Source organism: Ornithodoros turicata, chromosome 1 (assembly GCF_037126465.1).
Source record: "Ornithodoros turicata isolate Travis chromosome 1, ASM3712646v1, whole genome shotgun sequence".
In the NCBI taxonomy this organism is placed as follows: domain Eukaryota; kingdom Metazoa; phylum Arthropoda; class Arachnida; order Ixodida; family Argasidae; genus Ornithodoros; species Ornithodoros turicata.
In genome coordinates, this window is record NC_088201.1 from 35,161,972 (window position 1) to 35,177,407 (window position 15,436).

At 44.8% G+C, this 15,436-nt stretch overlaps 1 long non-coding RNA gene across 1 annotated transcript in view; it reads right to left on the reverse strand.

Moving 5' to 3' along the window:
- LOC135377978 (uncharacterized) overlaps positions 1 to 13,018 on the reverse strand; it is a 55,605-nt gene extending 42,587 nt beyond the window's left edge. Inside the window, exon 1 of the long non-coding RNA XR_010418231.1 lies at positions 12,676 to 13,018. This is a non-coding gene — a long non-coding RNA (uncharacterized LOC135377978). The remainder of the gene's footprint in view (positions 1 to 12,675) is intronic.
- Positions 13,019 to 15,436: the final 2,418 nt, after the last annotated feature.

Here is a 15,436-nt window from a genome sequence, read left to right on the forward strand (position 1 = left end):
GTGCCTTCGTCATACCTGCCTGTGGTGTTGAAAGTGAAGTGCGTTTGTCCCATGCGACATCGTCGACAGCAGCTGAACTGTACGCTCTGCTCATGGCTATGGAATATATAGCGTCGGCTCATTCACGGACCAAGTGGGTTATTATCTCGGATTCCCAGGCTGCTCTGCAGTCCCTTGTTTCTGCAGAAACTACCAGTGCTGGCAACCCTGTAGTTGCTGATGTTGTAAAACTACACGCAGAGGCGGTGGCTGCTGGACACGACATGTTCTTTCACTGGATTCCAGGACACTGCGTTATACCTGGGCATGATGCGGCTGATGCTGCGGCACGCAGAGCACATCAGAAGCGTGCGTCACGACTCATATATTTCACCAAGTCCGACGCTAGGGCCATGTTGACTGCTTGGTGTCGCCAACTGGTTGAGGCACAGTGGCTCTCTGGCGGGGCTCGCGCCTCGCTGCTACACCGCGTTGACCCGGAGCTTGCCTCTAGTTTCCCGACATCGTTCCCTAGGCCGTTTGCGTCACTTTGCCACCGGCTCCGCCTCAACGTGCCCTACAGCCAACGTCTTCTTCACAAGCTTGGAAAGGCGGATTCACCCAACTGTGGCACCTGTGGGACTGTTGAGGACACTGAACATATCTTATTATCCTGTCCACGGTATCAGCAGCACAGACAATCTCAACAATCTCCCTTAGCTCGGCTGGATGGCAGGCCATTTGATGTCGTTAGGGTTCTGGGCCCTTGGACACCCGACTATCAGTTTCACGCCATGCAAGCGTTTGTGCGATTTTGCGCAGACTCTATAAGTTGGTGGACACAGTGTGACTGACAGTGTGTGTGTGGACAGTGTGTGTGGGCAGCGTGTGTGGGCAGCGTGTGTGGGCAGCGTGTGTGGGCAGCGTGTGTGGGCAGCGTGTGTGGACAGCGTGTGTGGACAGCGTGTGTGGACAGCGTGTGTGGACAGCGTGCGCGGACAGCGTGCGTGGACAGCGTGCGCGGACAGCGTGCGCGGGCAGCGTGCGCGGGCAGCGTGCGCGGGCAGCGTGTGTGGACAGCGTGTGTGGACAGCGTGTGCGGACAGCGTGTGTGGACAGTGTGTGCGAGTGAGTGTGTGTGAGTGTGTGACGGACTGACTGAGAGTCTTTGTCACTCATTGGTTTTATTGTAGATAGCCATTTGTGTTTTCCTAAGTGATCTGGAGTAGCCGGTTCTCGTAATGAGTGCCTATTTCTCCATTTCTTTTTCTTTTCTTTTCAACTTAACTCAACCCGTATATTTTTTGTAGTCTGGAAATAGATAGTTTAATCAGAAACAATTAACTACCATTCTAGGCACCACTGGGCTATGTTGTCGAGGCCGCTCCTCGTTTTTTGTTTGGTCAGAAGATGATTTAGCTGACGAGTAGAATAGACATTCATATGGAATCAGTCACGCAGTAGTTTACTCTACCGACTACCCTACACTAGATCGTATATAGCAATGATCAGGAAGAGAGTTATGACACTCTTGAATTGAATCGGCAATAGACTGCCAAATATCGAAGTTATTGTGCGGAAACAAGAACATTTTATGCTTACTAAGGACCCTGAAAGGTATCTGCATGGCTTATACAAGCCACATGGTCACTTGGCGAGTGAAGCGGCATTCGATGAAATGGCGTTTGACGAAATGGGCGGACACCCAAATGCGCAGATTTGCCACTTCCGGCTCTCGACGGCTTTCATTTTCAATTATGCTGGAAACATCTCGTCTGTTATATTTACTTGCTATATGTATTCCCTCTAGTCTCTCTCGTATTTCGTCTCTATTCGCGTCATGATTTGTCCATCACCATTAAATTTATGGGCACGAAATTAACATAAGTATTACGTGTTGTGCTCTCATACAAACTATGTTTTTGGCAGGCACTACACAAGATTAGATTATTTTACGGCTCTGAATGCTCACTGACCACTTACGAAGTGACCTCCCGTTTGCAATATTCCCTCACCGGCAGCAACTGGCAACGTTGCTCACAGACTTCCCGTGCAAGCTCGACTACATTCGCAGTCATCGCCGTTTCTTCGGTAGCTCCACTCGAAATTTAGGAAGTTGGACGGACGGGACTCGCAGGGCAGTGTTTACAGCCAAACTACCGTGAATGGGTTCGTATTCGGCTGAACGGAAAGCACGAGAGAATTACAAAAGCAATGTACGAGAAACTCGTAAACGGGGACAGCTTTGATTGATAACCAGACGTACACGTCAATCAGGACCCAAGGTTAGATTGGTCGAATGCAGTGGAGACACACTGCCTGGACAGTTTTACGACCGGGAGTCGTGGAGGGCCAATTTGGATGGGACGTCCACGGCTGGGATATACCAATACCACTTTGCCTCCAGACCCGGGACGAACTTTGGTTCTTTATGACTGACGATTAAAGTCTCTCTCAAACTTTGCCATTCACTCTTGGTTCGGGAAGGCATACGGGCAACGCGTGGAGTCGGATGAGTCTCCGACCCCCTGCATGGAAGACTCGTCTAGAACTATTGCATCTCCGAGATATTGAACAAAGTGTGTTATCGGAGACCATAGGAAGTGCAGCATGTGGCACTTATAAAAAGAATGCCACGAAAATGTTTCTAGTAGGCTGGTCTTGCGGCAAAGGCATTCCTGTAGTCTGACTTGCGGACGCAGGTAGCTACATGGTGCCACATATACAGGGTGTCCCAGAAAACGTGTCATTGAATTCTAATAAAAAAAAACTATGCCACCTAGAATGATGCGGTCAACGGTATTTGTTCTTACTAGGTTTTTGCGATCTCCTGATGTGCATGTCATGTAACCTAAGTTTAATTATGTAAATTTTTGCGAAGTGAACTCGGAAATTTGCCAAGTAAAGGTCGCCTTTTTATCACACTAACATGAAGAGCGTGCCGAATTTACTCAAATTCATGATAATTGACAGTGATATTCAGGATCTATCCTATCGGGAGAAATAGTCGAACATCATGCTTCTCGGGGCACTTGAGTATAACGCGCGAGGGTTCTTTGAGAGCAATCGCTGTCAGTCCGACGAAAGGAGGTTGGAAACCCAGCCCACAGAGCGATAGAAGAAAAAGTGACAGTTCCTGAAATTGGGATAGGGAAGGAATGGTCCCAGCCGAGGCCGGACGTGATAAGCTACGCCTGCGTTATCTCTTTCTACCATGCTGGTATGGGCTGGGTTTCCAACCTCCGCTTTCGTAGGAACTCACAATGATTTCGCTGAAAAATTCATCGCGCGCTATCCTTTGCGAGCTCTGTAGAGCATGATTTTCGGCTATTTTTTCCGATACGATAGCTCCTCAATATTCTTGTCAATTATCATTAATTTGAGTAAATTCGGCACGCTCTTCACATTGGTGGCGTAAAAAAGTCATCTTTACTTGGCAAATTTCTGAGTTCAGTTCGCAAAAATTTACATAATGAAACTTAGGTTACATGACATGCACATCAGGAGGTGGCAAAAACCTAGCAAGAACAAATGCCGTTGACCGCATGATTGGATGTGGCATAGTTTTTTATTAAAATTGAATGACACGTTTTCTGGAACACCCTGTATAATATATTTCGGTGAAATAAGTCTGAAATTATGAGACGTACTATAGACCTGTTCATGAAAGCATTTACGTAAGTAACACGTCCTGATATTCACATCATGTATAGTCATGGTACGGTGGAGCGTAGCATGGACCCCTTCCGCTGTGAACATTGCATCCGAGTGGAGACATATTACTTGTGTGCATTGACTTCTGCGAACAACAAGAACAACAAATATATGATGACGATAACATGGGGTGTTTCACGGCTGGGGTGCGGTACACTAACCCATTACATGTGAGAGGGTAAATGAGTGAAGTGAGAATGAAGCGGAAATGAGTTGCGTAGTTCACAGAACAATTGAGGTGGCTTCCGCGAAGTTCCACTTGCGGGATTGAATTCACCATGCGTCCTTGCGAAGCGTACGGCCATGTAGCATACTGCCATCTCTGCGCCAGCTACGGTACTGGTGACATCGCCCGCGACTGCCGCTGTTTGTAGTGCAGTGACGTTATCAACGCATGCAAGCAAACGTAACGACAGCAAGTCGCTGCAGATACAGAGCATAACTTTACGTGTAAAGCTTCTCAATTTTATTACTGACGACAGCTTACTTGGGGGCATGAGCAATGTAAGATCAGAGGTGTCATGCTACACTGTTGAAACTTGACTAGCACAAATGAGTCCATCAATAACATGGGGCGGCACATTCTTATTTTTGATTACTGTTTCCCCGTGGAGAAAATCTGACGTCACCTTCACTTTCACAAGTGCCTTGTTAAAGAGAGAGAGAAAGAGAGCACGTGAAGAATAATGTGAAGAACCTTGTCCCGAAATTCAATGTCCCGCTTATCGATGTTCAACTTCAACATTACCACACAAAACTGGTGTTGTGTTAGGTCAGGCTGTCGTGCGGATATACACGGAGGCCACGAAGTACGTCCAGTTCACTGTGCACGCTAGTACTTCAAATGTTGTTTCGGAGTTTTCAAGCGGGGTGGCACAAGCGTACTGGGACCCAAGGAATAACAGACGTTACTGCGTTGTACAAAACATCAGTTAATATGCACAAAACACTGTTTCGATTGGGCACGCGCAATAACGACTCCTTAAACTGAATAATGAAAATTGAAGAAAAGCGCGAAGTGTTTGGCTATACCGTATTCTAAACCTTTCTATGGTGTCTTCAAAAGTATGTCCTGGATAAACTTGGAACGTCGACCGTTCGAAGGACCGAATGAATTTTCATTGAGGTTCAGACATAGTGAGCATTGTCATGTCGTCTGATCATGATCAACAATCCGTAGTTTCACGGGCTATTTAATAACGCAAATCATATCATTCGTAAAACGAAGGTGTAACAATAGCAACAATTAAATTATAATGCCACGTGATCATGACGATGATGATTATGTTGAAAACGAGAGGTGTACTGAATACACTTACAGGGTGGCGTGGCTACTCAAAATTGCCTCCGCGGATCAACTCTGGATTTGGCTGAGCACCAGAAGCTCTTATTGGAACTCGAAGCAGTGCAACAAACCGTGAGAATAATGCTGGTGGCCGTTCTCCTCCAGACTATTGCTAGAGGATCGCCGTTAAACTTTTCTCCCATTTCTTTGCGCTGCATAGTGTTCATTGATCATTCCATATAAGCTCAAAATTAAATGTTTCACACTTCCTTGTTTTTTAGTGAGGTACATACCTATAAAAGAGTAAGTCACATCGTTTGAACAGTAGGTAAGACATCATTGTGTTTTAGACAGCATGATATTCACTACTTACTGGTTACCAGAAAAGGAAGCTCACGATGATATAGCCTCGCAAAGACGCAATGGCACGTAAGAAGGTTTTATGTTGAGTTGTGTTGAGTTGATAAGAAAAGAAAAAAATGGAGAAATAGGCACTCATTATGATAGCCGGCTACTCCAGATCACTATAAACCAACTACTATAAAACCAATGAGTGACAAAGACACTCAGTCAGTCACTCACACACACTGTCCACACACACTGTCACACACACTGTCACACACACTGTGTCCACCAACCTTGCAGACTCCAAGGTTATATGTTGTAGCCCATTGCCCTAGTGTTTTTACAGTTGTGTTGCAGACATTGCTTTCATTTCTCAATGGCTTCAAAAGAAAAAGTCGTAAGCCTTTATTGAGCCTGGAATAGAATAAATAAAATATGCCTTATGAAACGACACTAATTTTAACATATGAGTCTTAGCAGTAATGTTGCGCCAAGACCTCCGGCAGATTTAACCGTCAGTAGAGAGACTGCCTGTCTAGGTCTACTTCTTCTGATAACCGTTATCGCGGCTGTTTGTTATTGATCACATAGGTGTTGGTCAATTGTAGCCATCTGAAGCCGCAGTGCTGCGACTGCCTTCTTTCCGCGCCTGGCTGATCACACTTTGCACTCGGATATCTCACTATTCCCATTTACTTCACCTACAACATTCCTTCAGTTTCGCCATTACCTTCGTGATGAGCGTTCAGCGCAAAACCCTACAATATTACAGTGACCCCAGAACTTGATTTCTCGAATTTTCAGCTGCCCGCCTGGCAGCCTCTAGGCGAATAGTACTATACGCCTCATTTCTAACTAAGAGAAACTTCCTTCTTTCTTGTTCTCTCACCTACATTTATAATATGTAACGCTCGTGCTTATCATAGTTTTGTAATTGTACATTCTGAAAGCATTCTGAATCTCACCCAATAGTAACACGTAGACAACCATTATCCCAAATGATATATATTCAAACCGCTCTTACGCCTTCTTCATACTGAATGGAAAGCACCCACTATTTTGAGACACTCGGCATTTTTGCTAATAGTCACACAAATGTAAGATGTTGTAAATGCAGACCTCTCTTCGAGGAAAGTACTGTTTTACAGTCGTCGCTTGATCAGATAAAGAGGGAGCTGGTTGCAGACATGTACAAAATACCGCACAAATGTATTTAAAAATAAGATACCACATACTGAGAGCCGATTGTAATTAAAATACAGCTCAAAATACTTCAAAACAAAAGTATTTAAAATGGAGTACCAAAAACGTCAAAAGGTATTTAAGATACGTTTAAGATACTTGAGCTTTATCGGTTGTAAAGAGGACCTGTTACCTGACCGTTTTTAGACTTAAACTGAGATACCGCCAAGGGTGCTGCAATCTGACAACGTAGACCGCCCGAAAGACCTTACCTAATTGAACACTATCGGACGGTAGAATTATGTCACTCAAAGGCAAAATGGACAAGAAAAAAGAAAAGGGAAACGAAGAAAAAGAGGAAGAAAAGAAACTGTGAAAGGCTGCGAGAAGCTGGCAGCAGTCCGAAGACAATTGACAAAATAATTAAAGTACGGAGCAGAAAATACCGAAAAAAGTATTTTAGATAGAGTACAGAATACTCATTAGAAAAAGTAAGTCTGACTGGTTGAAGCGGCATTTATCAGAAACACAGTAGTAGATGTATTAACAAAGAATCATAGGCATCACGGAAAAGGAACTTAACAAGATAAGAGACACTTTGAGGCTCGTGTGCAAATGAATGTATAAGAACAAGTTTGTGTACAGTAAAACTTCGTTGGAAGTTGAGTGCGTGTCCGTGTTTGTGTCATCCGTCCCTGTCGTTTTGCACTCGCAGTATGCAAGATGTATACCAACGTGCCAAAACATTTCCATTACTCGAAGTCACAAAAAGGCGTACGCTCCGCTCTACCCTCATATCAAGAGCAGTAACAGTATCATTCTGTGCAGTGGTTGGTCTCGGGTGTGTTGTGTGGCGAAGTTCTCTTTTTAGAGTGTGACTCGATGACCCCTACTACAACGAAACGAAACACGAACAGGACAAGCACATTTGTCCCATTCATCTCTTTAGGTTAGCCTTTAAAGTAACATGACTGTAACAAACATACGCTGCACACTTTGGCTGACCTTCTGAGCGTGGAAAAGAGTGTCATAAAATTCATTTCCGCGTACCGTAGTACCGTTACAAAAGACCTGCTTTGCCGCATCAGCAAGTTCCAAAGAGCGTGCTCTGTGAGCCTCGATGTTTAGAAGCAAACGTTTACGACCTCGATCAGATTTACTGAGCGGAGCTGAACTCTACACTGTTGCCCTTCCAGTTACTTATTGCGCCTTCTTCAGTAAGAAGCAGAACATGTTACTTATTGTAAATCTGGCGCGTACCTTGCTCGTAGTTCATAATAGCCGCAGCGGTGCAGGCTGCCGATCTTTCGGTAAGAACGCGTTCTGTGCTGAATCAGGGGATATATAATGTGTACTTCCACGAAACGAACACTTATTTGGAAGCAGCTTATACTACGTGTAGCGTTAAAAACTGCCGTTTAATATTTTGCGTCCACTTTCGTCTTAAAAAAGAAAAAAAAAGAAAAAACGGAAACAATAGCGAGTTTTCGGAAATCGAAAACTCCCTCCGACTCAGACTTCGTATCGCTATTAGTCAGATATCAGCAACATAGTGTCAGCCACTCCAAAGTAATCTGGTGATTGGCATATCGTGGTTTCGGAAACATTATCTTGAAACTTCTACGTTTTCCTAAAATCCTAGTTTTAGGCCAGTTTCAACACTCACGTTTTTCTCGTCCGTGTTTGTCATGGAGCCAAAACGGACCCATTGGAACCTACGGGCCTCGATTGCTCTTAAGTTCTATGCAAACGGACGACCAGTGCGACGACCAGGACGACCAGGGGGCTTAATCGCTTCATCGTCGTTACGGTCGTTACAAGCTAACGAGTGGCGGGAAATTCAAAAACGCGGGCGGGAAATATAAAAAGGTGGGCACGTGATAAAACACGTGCACGGCGCTCTTCGCGCGATACGTGAAGGCCGTGGTGCACGTCATGCGCAATGTGTCACGTGCCCACCTTTTTGAATTTCCCGCCACTCGTTAGCTTGTAACGACCGTAACGACGATGAAGCGATTAAGCCCCCAGGACGGTCATTGTGAAATGGATAACGTAGAAGTTTCACGATAACGTTTCCTAAGACATGATAAGCAAATCGCCTGACAGCACGTTGCTGATATCTGATTGACTGACAGCGATACGAGGTCTTGATCGGAGGACACTTGCGATTCTCTAAAAACCCATAATAATGGCGTCACCAGAAAGATAACTCTATCGTATACCTCTGGCTTGGAAGGTGTTCACAATAGCGGTTCGTGAAACACGGGAAACGAATCACACCAAGGCGTCACTAGGGTACGCGTCACCCGGTGCGGGAGCTGTTTTGCGCCCCCCCCCCCCCCCGAATTAACGAATCCCTTTCCGTACCAGGCGATACACGGTAATTGCAACGCACGCAGAAAAAACAAAAAGAAGTCACGTGCTCGCAGAGGGTTCCTCACGTTGTTTTTGGCGTCATCGCACGGCAGATAATGGGAGAAGTGGTGATACTGGTGCGGCGCGTCATCCCCTTCCATCGCGTCATCAGGTGCGGACCGCACCCTCTCTAGTGACGACACTGAATCGCACTATTCCTTTGAACTGCCTGACACCATACAGGTGATGGTGATGTGATAAAGCAAAAAAATGGGGATGTGAGTCGAACTGGCTACCCCACTGACACCACATTGCTAAGCCTGCTAAGCTGAAGCTAAGCTGAAGCCATGGATTCAACAGCGTCCTTTATCGTATCGTTTTTGTAGAGTGGCTCTGATCTACAACAAACAAACAAAAATACCTCGTAGAATATCTTGCTAAGGGCAGAACAATTGCGGCGGTCGTTTGGAAGTGCTCCATCAGCGTATCTTACCTCCAATCCGAACAGGGTTCCTTGCACACCTCATGAAACGAGCACATCGTAAGCACCTCAAACGTGAGCACTTGTGCGTGTACAGGACTTTTAGAGGTGTGGCAAAAAGATTCCCAAGAGGGGCAAACCCTCACCAATATTCTTTTCTGGATGGAGACTGAGGACTATGCGGCTGTTCAGAGTTTCATATTATTAGGACGACGTCCGAGTGTGAATCGTGGCGACCTGCGAGTAAAGAGCGCGCAATTTCTACAGGTGACCTTGGAGTTCCAGAAAAAGAGGGCACGACCCCCCTTGCCCCCTTCTCGGAACACCCAAGAAGGAACTGTAAAATGACTGTTAATAAAATTTTCGGTTTTGACTGCGGCGTTTTGTGAGCTCTTGCAAAGGAACGACAAACATAACTGAACTTTAGTGCGCGCGAAGGAGGCCTCTGGTTTGCTCACTCCTGAAGCCCTCAAACTCCTTCAAAGAGAGAGAAGCGAGAGAAGTCGACGTCACATCGTGACATTCACAGTCCCTACAACTCCCTAGGCAGGCCTGATGCCACACAGCTGTCGTCACGCGAGGAGATATTTTTTTTATTTCGTGTTAGCGCCGGCGAAGCAACTGTGGCTATAAGCGGCGTACAGAACGTGAACAGATGGAGAGAGGACAGCAGGAAGGAGTGGGGGACAGGGGGTTAGTATGCGTCCTGAAACTGTGCAGACATTCCCAGGGAAAACCCAGACAGCACAGCCGGTGCGGGGATTCGAACCCGCGTCACCTCCCAGTCTCGGCGTGGAAAGCGATCATCTTAACCACTATGCCACGGGAGCTGGTACGCGAGGAGATCGGGCCGAGCCGTTGGTTGATTTCTCCGGGCACTTTTGTAAATTTCATTGTGCAGTGACAGCTAGTACACCGCACAGCGAAAACATTGTGCATGGAGGCTTCTGATACACGGCTTCATGAACGAAACAGGGTTCGGAGTCATGTTAAAAGTCGTTTACTTGCGCCTTTAAAGCATGGGCAGATGTAATCATACGCGAGAGTTGTTACCGTCCAATCTGCCACAAGACAATCGAGAGTTTTAGTGCATCGTACGTTATCGCGTTCACGTACGTAAGAGATAACGTGGTGGTTCTGCGCAATGCGAAGAGGCTCTCTTTATGCTTTGCGCGTGCGCAGAACCACCAACGCTATCGCTTACGTACGCAAAGGTGATAGCGTACGATGCACTAAAACTCCCTGATATCAAACATATTGCACCTCCATACACAAGGACACACAATGTATATGGGGGATTATACCCTTCGTTGTGGCTACCCCTGCTGAAAGGTCTCCCTAGCCCCCCCTTGAACTTAGTCGCTCATGACGCACTCAAAAATGTCGTGGTTCAAGTTTGGCCCATACAACAAGAAGTCCAATTAAGGTAATAAAATGGTGATCCCTACGCAGGACAGGCGTAAGTGACTCAAGAGAATCGCAAACGAGAAACTAATTGCAAAATCACGCTGCCATCTTTCGTACCTTAGAACGGTTCTTAACGCTTTCCCCATCGCAGACACTAATCGAATTGCTCTGTGGCGATAAACGTCTTGCAGCGACTTGGTGCAGCGAATATAGGGAAGCCTCCGCGCTGGACGCGCGTGTGTCATCAACACTAGAGTGGACTACACGCAGCACCGCGGAGGAAGACGTAATAAATAACTCTTCATGTACGCGGACGGCCTGAAATATGGGACAGCCCATTTCGGATCCATCATTATCAATCTTGCTTACAAAGTACACAGGGGTCGCAACAAAAAGCCAAGTCGTACGCGTTAGAGTGACACCCCAAAGGCGCCACGCGTGACCTAATCCAGTTACGCGACCCGCTTGGCATGTGCCTAATGAGGATGAACCAAAAGTGAATTGATTTCCAATTGGCCGTACATTCGTCCCCGCACATTTGGCGGGCGACACACCTAATGTGTTCCACGTCCTCTGTGGGAGAGACCCTAATTTCGGAATTATTCGTGGATTATCGCGAACTAACCAACCCTTTTACGAGCTGAGTTTAGACTATAGGAGAAAATGAGGGAGCTTCCCCAATGTTGGGAAAATGGAGGCTTGTGTGTATTGTGTACGCAAAGCACGTAAGGTAACATTTCCATGACATTAAATAATTAGATGGTGTGGGCTGGTTGGTCAAACATATTTGGCAACAACTTTAACCCCCACCCACTCAGTGCCGGGGAACACAGAAAAGACGACACGAAGACAGCACTCATGCCAGCATGCCAGCAATGAAGTCAGTGCTGTCTTCGTGTCGTCGTTTACAGTAATATTTCACCTAGAAACGAGTCATTCATTTTTAGCACCGTTGAAGAATCGACCATACGGAATCCTGGAATTGCGCAATACCTAATCCTGTACATTTAACAGCGCTCACAGTAATAAGCGTCTCATTAATAAGTCATCCTCAAAAGCGTCGTTGTGTTGCCGATTGCTGATACGTTGCCGAACTAATCGTTCCATTTTCTCTATGTTTGTTATGTCATCACTGTCCCTATCGTCGACGTGTGACATAGCTCTATGTTTCCAAACATAAAATGAACAATATACATATGTACGAATACTTGTCGTGAAATTCCATTTGCCCACCCAAGCAACTTAAGTCATGTAAATCAAGAACTTAATTAAGCACACACGTACACGCAAAAAGATAAATCAATGAAAGCTGCCTTTCGTTCGTACAGCCGACGTCGCACATTACCAGAAGTTACAACCATACTGTAAAGGAATACCACTATTATACTCAAAAGTAGCGCACTACTAGCGTCGGTACAAACCTGAAACAGTAACGCAATTTCGCTACAGCTACCAAACACGCGGGTATGTACCTACCAGGTAGGTAGGGTAGCTACCAGGTAAAAGCAACGCATTATTATATATGTATATATATATATATATATTCTTTTTTTCGCTACAGCAGCCTCGTCGTTGAATTATCACGATGCCCAACTTTTGCGTATTATTTATCTCTCGCTTTTTTTTTTCTCTCATCTTCCACGTTTTTCCTCTCACCGCTCATAAATTGTGTTGAGTTTCACTTAGTGGAAACATGTCAAATTAAATACTCACAGTGTGTAAAGTCCCAAGCATGCAAGCTGTTCACTTTGCCGAGTCACACCGTCATTATCAAACAAGAACTGTAGCCTGATTATGATTACCAAACGTGGAAAGGTGTAACGCAAAATACCAGTGAAGAAGGTGGCGAGTGGCGACAGTAACAAGGAGACATTCGGGGTTTTACGTCGCGAGACAACTATGATCAAAAGCAACCTCCTCTACTCACCAGCATGAGTCCCACCAATTAATACAGACTACTAAGGCAAGGCGTTACTTATTGCTCTTCTGTGCTAGCCACGACATAGTCAAATATGCGGCATTTTCCACTCTCTTCAAAACCGTACACTTCCTTAAGTCATGTGCGCATTCTGTCACGCAAACACTTCACGAAACTCAAACTTATACAGCTAGGACGATAGGGGCATTCGCTTCACCAGCACAGTCTTCAAAATCACGCACAAAATCCAACCCGTGTCACTTGCTTCCTCTAGTCCTGCCCTGTTCACGCCGGTTGTTGACACGCACAAGTGAAGCACCGCTGAAACTGAGCATGCGTACTAACCAGCCAGCACCAGGAGATAGTAAAGTCATGTACTGCGTCATAACTAACACGGCGAAGAAACAAAAAAGAGCAGCCACTGCTGCGGAATCTCTTATCACCAGATAACAAGAGGGAATTTCTCAGGAGCGTGCCGTTAACACGATTCTGTCTGGAAGAAATTGTATCAAATCAGAGTGCAGGGAATCACTCTTTTCGTGAATGTTTTTATCGAAAACTCTACAAATGTGCAGCTCTAGCTGAATGCCACTCGGGTGTCGAATGTCATTATTTACGAAGCTCGTGCGACACGCCATTTTCTAATGACATTAAACGTCATGATGTCGATGGGGCTCTCTCACAAAGTAAAATATAAGTTATGCTACTTTAAAAAACATTAAATTCTGTTAAACATGTTGAAAATACATGCAATATTCTGATATATTATGATATTAAGCTGGTTTTCATGCAAAGCGGTTCTAATGTACTTGAATAACATGGTCCGTTAACGTATTTGCCAACCGGTGCTTAATCCAAAACAAACAATATATCGGCACCTCAAGTTCTTTTGCTGTTGTCTGTGAAAATTTCTAATAACTTTTGAACTTGTTTCGTCAGAAGATGTTTGAGAAATCTCAAATTTACCAAATCCGACTGTGCTGTAACAGTAGAAAGTGTTTTTTTGGTATGGTTATGGTTTTTTTTAACAAACTAAACTTGTTACTCTGCGCTAACAATGGGAACGAGAGTAGGCATTTCATGGGCGAATGAGTTGTGGCGAACTCAGTATTTAGAAAATGGCATTAAGGCAAATGCCATTAAAACTGTCCGTGTGGCACCGCACGAATTACATCACAACTTAACTTATTCTATCTTCTTTCCCTGTCCTCCCTTCCCATTACCCCTCCCTCCTCCCAGAGGGTGAAATTTGCCGTCCTTTGACAGGCAAACCTCACCCCATTCTCCTCTCCTCTACTCTACTCACAACATAACTCAGTATAGGCACTTAATGTCATTTTTCGTCCCCGTGTGGCAGGGGTATTACTCTGTTCGTTTCAATTTCAATTTCAATTTGAAATTGAAACGAAGAGAGTAATATCTCTGCACACAAGAATTTTTCGTCGATTTGCATAAAAAATAAAACATGCGAAAGCGCTGTGACCTGATTCTTTTGCGTCGATTCTACATAGCACACACCCACGCTCACGATGAGTGAGTGTTAGCTTTTATTCGATGCAATTTGCGCACAGCATTGTCTTGGGTTACCTAGGTAACGGCATAGACATGCCTGTGCTATGACTCTGATATAACAGACCGCGATACCAGAGTCTACCAACACCATCATAATTGCATTTTACTACCTGTCGGACGTTTTCAAACAAATTGAATAAATGTGACAACATCAAACTCGTATTCAAAATTCTAAAACTTCGCACAGCTGTCGTTATAGTGCAGGTCAAAAATCAATGTAGCTGTTTTATTATTTTGCCTGTAGTATTTAATCAGAGAATACAATTCAAATGCACTGCATAAACGCCAGGTAACTTATTTATTGTCCAGTATGGCTTGAATGTTCACGTTCACGAGTCGTATCCCTCTGTAGGCCGTAGGAATCAAACCGGTGCGAAACATATAGCAACCTGTAATGCAACAAATTGGATGAATAATGATTGAGGAGGTCATGAGACACTGTGGCCTAAAAACTTCCATAGACAACTGTAGAGCCACTTCTTTTCAGAGCTACCTACAGGGAGAATTTCGCCATTCATTGATATTTTACTTTACCCCATGATTGCAGATGTTGATCTTTTGCCTTCCCAGGGTGGGTATTCGCCGTGATGTCGAAATCGTCATTAATTAGAGTAATTCAAATCGAAAGGGAGCGCCTACATGCCCGAAAGTTGTAATTAAAAAAAAAGTAAATGATAGAAATGAATAGAAAGAACCACCGTTTCGCCTGTTTTGCCTTTGTATTTTATGGCCAGTGTTTTGCATTTTGAAAAATAGCTGGAGCCGGAGCGGACGAAACATCGAGCTACACGAATTTCTGAAGTGCCATTTCTGCTACTGATTTAAAATGTAGCGGGACCTCTACCCCGCTACTGTAAAAAGTAGCGAATACAACAGTGGCAAAAGAGAGAAACAAAAACAAAACATTTTGAATTGGTTGATACTGTAAATAGTTTAATAAATTTCATCAAAATCAAAGCATTGTACAGAAAGCATTAAGACTCGACGTTGTACATGCCACGCATAAGAAGCATAATGCTTCTGAGCACAGTAAAACGCAAGCGCAGGCAACAGGCACTATAGTGTCGAACCAACTCATCAGGTTGTCACAAAGGAAAGAGAGAGAATGTGGAGGAAAAAAAAAAAAAAAACAAGACGCACGTGGCAAGCTCCTCCTGCGCAAGTTCGAATATAATCATCTTAAACCTACCGTGCCCTA